Source organism: Phragmites australis, chromosome 10 (genome assembly GCF_958298935.1).
Source record: "Phragmites australis chromosome 10, lpPhrAust1.1, whole genome shotgun sequence".
NCBI classification, from domain to species: domain Eukaryota; kingdom Viridiplantae; phylum Streptophyta; class Magnoliopsida; order Poales; family Poaceae; genus Phragmites; species Phragmites australis.
This window is the reverse complement of record NC_084930.1, coordinates 21787596-21794349: the sequence shown is the minus strand read 5'-3', so window position 1 is coordinate 21794349 and position 6754 is coordinate 21787596.

The window sequence follows — 6754 nt, the reverse complement described above, 5'->3', positions numbered from 1 at the left end:
TTCATGAATTATTTGGACAAGTTTATGGTGGTGTTCATTGATGATATTCTAATTTTCTCCAGAAGCAAAGAAGAACACGAAGGACATTTGAGAATTGTGCTACAGACACTCAGAGAACATCAGCTGTATGCCAAGCTTAGCAAGTGTCATTTTTGGTTAGACCAAGTCGCGTTCCTTGGCATATCCTAACCGTTGGAGGTGTAGTGGTAGACCCTAGTAAAGTAAAGGATGTACTGAATTGGTTACCACCGACCAACGTGTCAGAAATCAGAAGTTTTCTTGGATTAGCAGGGTACTATCGCCATTTCATAGAAGGGTTCTCTAGGATAGCCCGACCTCTTACCTCTTTGCTTCAGAAGAATGTGGTGTTTAAATAGAGTCCTGCTTATCAGGCAAGTTTTGAAGAATTGAAGAAGAGATTGACTACGGCCCCAGTGCTAGTACTACCTAATATTAGCAAGAATTTTGACATCTACTGTGATGCTTCGCGACAAGGACTTGGATGTGGTCTTATGCAAGAAGGTCGAGTCGTGGCCTATGCGTCAAGACAATTAAGGAAACATGAAGAGCACTACCCCACACATGATTTAGAACTAGCAGCTGTGGTTCATGCTTTGAAGATTTGGAGGTATTACCTCATTGGAAAACGATGTGAAATATACACGGATCATAAGAGCTTGAAGTATATTTTCACTCAACCGGATCTAAACCTTCGTCAGCGCAGATGGTTGGAGTTGATTAAAGATTACAATGTGGGAATTCACTATCACCCAGGAAAAGCAAATGTTGTGGCCGACGCCTTGAGCCGGAAAGGTTACTGCAATTCGATGATGGTTCAAGATAATCAACCTGGGTTATGGAAAGAGTTTGAAAAGCTCAACCTTGGATTTGTGGCAGATATGGAAACAACCACCATGTAATTAGATTGTACCCTTGAACAAGAAATTAGGAAAAGTCAACTGGAGGACGACAAGCTCAAGGAAATTAGACAGCTTATTAAGGAGGATAAAGCTCCAGGTTTCACGGAGGATAGTCAAGGTACAATATGGTTCAAAAAGAGAGTTTGCGTACCTAACCAGGAAGATATTAAAAAGACGATTCTGAGAGAAGCTTACGAATCAGCTTATTCTATTCATCCTGGGAGTACCAAGATGTATCATGATCTTAAGGATCGTTATTGGTGGTATGGAATGAAAAGAGAAGTTGCAGAATACGTAGCTCTGTGTGATACTTGTCAAAAAGTCAAAGCAGAACATCAGAGACCAGCAGGTTTACTGCAACCCTTGAAGATACCTAAGCGGAAGTGGGAAGAGATTGGTATGGATTTTATTGTTGGATTGCCCCGTACCTAGAATGGATATGACTCTATTTGGGTGGTGATTGATCGCTTGACAAAGGTCGCCCATTTCATTCCAGTAAAAACCACATATAGTGGAGCTAAACTAGCAGAGTTGTATATGTCAAGAATAGTATGTTTGCATAGAATACCAAAGAAGATTGTTTCGGATAGAGGAACTCAGTTTACCTCTAAGTTTTGGCAGAAGCTACATGAGTCTATGGACACGAAGTTGAATTTTTGTTCTGCCTATCATCCTCAAACAGATGGTCAAACAGAAAGGGTAAATCAAATATTGGAAGATATGCTGAGAGCGTGTGCTCTTAAGTATGGAAAAAGTTGGGACAAAAGTTTACCTTATGCCGAGTTCTCGTATAACAATAGCTACCAGACAAGCCTCCAAATGTCTCTCTTTGAAGCCTTGTTTGGAAGGAAATGTAGAACACCGTTGTTCTGGAATGAGACGGGAGAGAGTCAGGTTTTCGGCCCAGAGGTTCTACGAGATGCGGAAAAATAAGTTCAGGTGATTCGAGAAAATCTAAGGATTGCACAATCCAGATAGAAAAGTTATGCTGATAATAAGCAAAGAGAATTGGTTTTCGAAATTGGAGATTTCGTCTATCTTAAGGTCTCGCCTATAAGGGGTCTTCGTAGATTTAAGGTTAAAGAAAAGTTGTCACCAAGATTCATTGGACCCTTCAAGATATTGGATAAAAGGGGAGAGTTGGCTTATCAGTTGGAATTACCACCTCAGTTATCAGATGTGCACGATGTTTTTCATGTTTCCCAGTTGAAGAAGTGTCTTCGAGTACCGGAAGAGCAATTACCTATGGAGGAATTAGATGTTCAAGAAGATCTCTCCTATGTAGAATACCTTGAGAAGATTCTTGAGAGATCAGAAAGAGTAACCAGAACCAAGGTAATACCAATGTGCAAAGTGCAATGGAGTCACCACTCGGAAGATGAAGCAACTTGGGAAAGGGAAGAAGATATGAAAGCGGAGTTTCCTCATCTCTTCTCTGCTCCAGGTGAATCTCGAGGGCGAGATTCATTCCAAGGGGGTAGGTTTGTAACACCCTAATTTTTCCAATTCTAAAATTTCTCAATATTTGTTAAGTTCAAAGTGAGTTTAAATATTTTAAAAGAGAGAAAACCCTATTTTATATGAAAGAAGATATAAATGACATAGGATATAAGTGAATATTTTGCATTCATGCTGAATTAGGCAAGTAGTATTTTATTTGATTTTTGATGAATTTATTTGAAGAATTTTTGCCTGGATTTTGAATTTGAATTTGGATTTTGAATTCAAAGGAAAAAGAAAAAGAATAAAACCTCTCGCGGGCTGCTTTTCCTTTTTCGGCCCGTTTTCCCCGGCCCAACCCCCTCTCCCTCCCCTCTCTCTCTCTGGCCCATTTCCCTGCGCTGGCCCGCTTCCCTCTTTCCCTTCCCACCTGGGCCGCGCCCCTGCTCCAGCCTAGCAAAACACGCCGTGCACCCGAGCCAGCCCAGCGCCGTGCTGCCGCCCGCAGCTGAAGACGCCCCACGCCGAGCCGCCTTCACCGAGTCGCCACCACGTGGGGCTCACCTGTTGGAATCGTCTTCCTCCCGGACTCAGCTGCCGTGTCCGAGTTGATCCGCCGTCGCCCTGGAGTCCTAGCACACCCCACCCTTCCGAACCCGCCTATATAGCTAGCCCCGATCCCCCTCGACCCATTCCCATCGCTAACTCATCGAAATCGAGCATTCTCGTCGAGATTCATCTCGCTGCCGACGCCATAGCCGCCGCCGCTGCACGAGCTTGCCGCCCCGCCGATCCCGAGCACCCCAGAGCCTTACGAGCCCATCATCGGAACCGCGTGACCCACCCGAAGCTTTTCCGGCCCTCGCCGCCGCTGATAGATCGCCGGAGCGCCCTCTCCGATGAGGACCCGAGCCCTCCGCCGCCCCTCGTCATCGCCGAGCGTCTCCAGTGCCGAATCACTCTCGGTAAGTCCTCAAACGAGTTACCCTCTCCCTCCTGAAGCTTATCCGCCGCTCGTCGTCGCAATTCGCATACTGGAGCGTCGTTCTGGCCAATTCTGGCGTGTCGCCGCCGTGCCTGAGCTCGGCTCCGTCGTGAACTCCCTCCCCATCAGTATCCATCTGTCCTGAGCCATCCGATCTAGTCCGCACGGCCCAGATTAGATCACCCTTTATACCCCTTCCGCAGCAAGGAGAAGGCAAGTGTCCTTGATCATATTGAACCTACATTTTTAAATGTTTTATTTTACAAAACTGCATGCAATGTCTGTCAATATGATGGGTAGTCACCTATGTTAGGGTTTTTCCCTAGATATTTCCTTATCATCCCTTGGAACCTAGATGTGTTATGGTTAGGAGTCTTTTATGGATAGATTGCTTAGCCTTGCTTTTGGGATGTTGGGAAGTGTCATAGTTTTGACTAATGAACATATGCAGTAATAATGGTTAATATGATGATGTTTTAGCAACATGAAACCTTAGGTCTTGAGCATAGGGATGTTGGTGATAGTTGTCATGGTTATGACGTTGGATTAGTGTTTGCTCAAGTAACCTAAGTAAGGACCGGTTCGTGAAGCGACAACTCAAGAAGTAACATACCAACCACGAGACTGATATGGGTAAGACGTGACATACTGATTAGAGTCTGTCCAGTGTACGTTGGGTCAGCACAAAAGGGGGCTTCTGGGTAAGAGCTTTGCTTGCGTAAAGCCTGACGGTGAAACCTAGTAGGCAGACACACACTGGATTAGTCTCTCGTGAGTGAAAAGTGTCATACAGTGATTCTTTGTGGCACACCACTGGTGTGTGTCAAGTGTCTTGCAGACACGGCAACATGGAATTCACTGACTCATGGGTAAAGTTGGACAACCTCTGCAGAGTGTAAAATTGTTATAACAGCCGTGCTCACGGATATGAGAGACTTGGATCCTCACATGATTAGATGGAGGTTTGGTTTTGGTCTTAGTACAGGGAGTACTAGACGGTTGTGGTATGCAGGGTGGGGAACCTTGTATGCTAGATGATGGATTGTTGGGTTACATTCATTTAATACTTGTCTAATACTTTCGAGTCCAAATGTGTTTTCATTACTCGCATTTACGCAAATAATACCTTGTGTCAGCCTATTCTTGATACAAGCCTGCATGTCATTATTTTCCTACACTTGCTGAGTACATTATGTGCTCACCCTTGCTTTCTCCTAAAAAACACATGCTGTTCAGTGGAAGACTTTGAGGATTTCCAAGACGACAACCTGGTGTTCTAAGGAGCATGTCTTTCAGTCGGTGCCTGTGGAGTATTGGTCGTCAATGCTTTCATCCCGCTACCGTCGTTTAGATGATGTCATTTAGGTTAATTTTGAGGTTGCTTAGGTGAAGTCTTTTATTGTAAGAAGTAAATATTTAATTAAATAAAGTATAGCTTTTATTACTTCACCTATGACGTCCTTATGTGTGTTAAACTTCCTGGACACACATAAGTCGCACTTGATTTTGGCCGTTAAAACCGGGTGTGACATTATATTAGGGGCCCGTCGCAGTGAGGTCTTGTGGAAGCTTTTGGTGCGGTCCATACTCCATAGGCATGACAGGAATTGAAAGCCGCTCGTTTGTACGTGTACCTTTCTCAAGTAGGGGCCGCAAACAGAATGTTGCTCTGTTCAAGGAGTCCCGGCGAAAGTGAATGAAGGTGCAAATCATAAAGGAAATATATTCATTTTTTTTTCTTTTTCGGAAGGGGCAGGAAGCCCTATTATATTAAAATAAGTACAGTGCTTACACACTGGATATGCAAATAAGCCCCTGGAGAAGTACTAAAGTACAACAAAGTACATGGAACCAACTTCCCCAGCTCAGGACAATGACAGAACAAACCCTCAGCAACAAGAAAGTTACATCACAACCACACAGGGTCTTCTCGTCACACGACTGCCTTTAGAAGGGCATCTGCCGTCCACTTTGTTAGTGTGGCAGGTAGAGAAACCGGTGCTGCCGACGACATCGACAACTTGGGAGAGAGATCCTGTGTCGACGTCAGCGATGATTCAGAGAACAAATCCATCATTGTTGGGCATGCCGACAACCCGGAACACAGAAATCCCTATTCAGGGGGCAGCTGATTCTTCCACCCCAATCGCCGGAAGGGGATATGCTACATACCTTGGAAAAGATGTCACTGAACCACCCACCGATGATGGCTCTGTCACCGGAGAAGCCTACCAAGGAACAAAAGTTCCCACAAGACCACATCGTCATGGGAAATGAAAGCCTAGACTACCTAGATCTACACCCTAAGACCTAGAGTACTAGGTTGGCCGCCGCTTCCCACTCCTTCCGGTGCCCAGGAGGCTGTCGGAGATGAGAGGGAACTGGTGAAGCGGGCATCGGGAAAGGTCTCGCTTGAAGTCACCTTCCTGTCACCACTCTCTCCTGTAGCATGGGGAAAGGGGCTTTAGCAACACAGACTAAGAAACATGTTCAGTTGTTCACTGTGGCTAAGACACAGCTTGCGTCCTTGGTTACTTGCAACTTTCAGCCATAGGATCTTGGTGATCAGGGCCAACTTAACTCGAATTCATATGAATTGATATAGTTCTAGTTTAGTCTTGGCAGTAGGGTTCATTGGATAATATGGGCTAACCGACGATCAGGACCCATTAGTTAGACATGTCCATTTTGTTCCATCGAATTTGTGTCTACAATTTCTCTTAAGATTCATGTATGTGGCAAATTATGACTTTCAAAGAGTTTAGGCGGCCACATCACAATTTTTCACCCACAAATATATTTCTGAAAGTAACAAACAATTATTGCAACGCATCAATTTAATTGGTTCAGCAATTCAATAAAAAAATGTATAAACTGTTGAAATTGTACCTGATAAAAAAAATACAAAGTAAAAAAACACATGCTACAGCTTTGTACAGGACTACTAATTATTGCGATGTCCAAGTTTTTTTTATTCGATATATTCAATTACAAAAGAAGAAAATAGTCCTTGGGACCCTAGAGCGAGAGTGATCCACACTAGACATATGTTCAAAGGCCAGGCTGGGTTTTGAAAAGCCTAATAGAAAAACCACAAGCATGAGCCTGATGTTGATTTTTTTATTTTTATATTTTTTTGAGTTAAAATTTAAATAAATAGATTCCCGGCGAAAGTATTTGCAAAACTAGACGTCTGCAACCCTCTCAGGAGGCTGCAGCCCTCTGAGAGGGCGGTTACGGTTCTTAACCGCCCCCTGAGAGGGCGGCAGGCCTAACCGCCCCCTCAGAGGGTGGCAAGAGGGGCTAACCGCCCTTTGCCGCCCTCTGAGGGGGCGGTTAGGGGCATTTTTTGCTCTAAAAATATTTTTTTTTTCTATTTTGTCCTCTAAAAATATATTTTTCTGTGTAA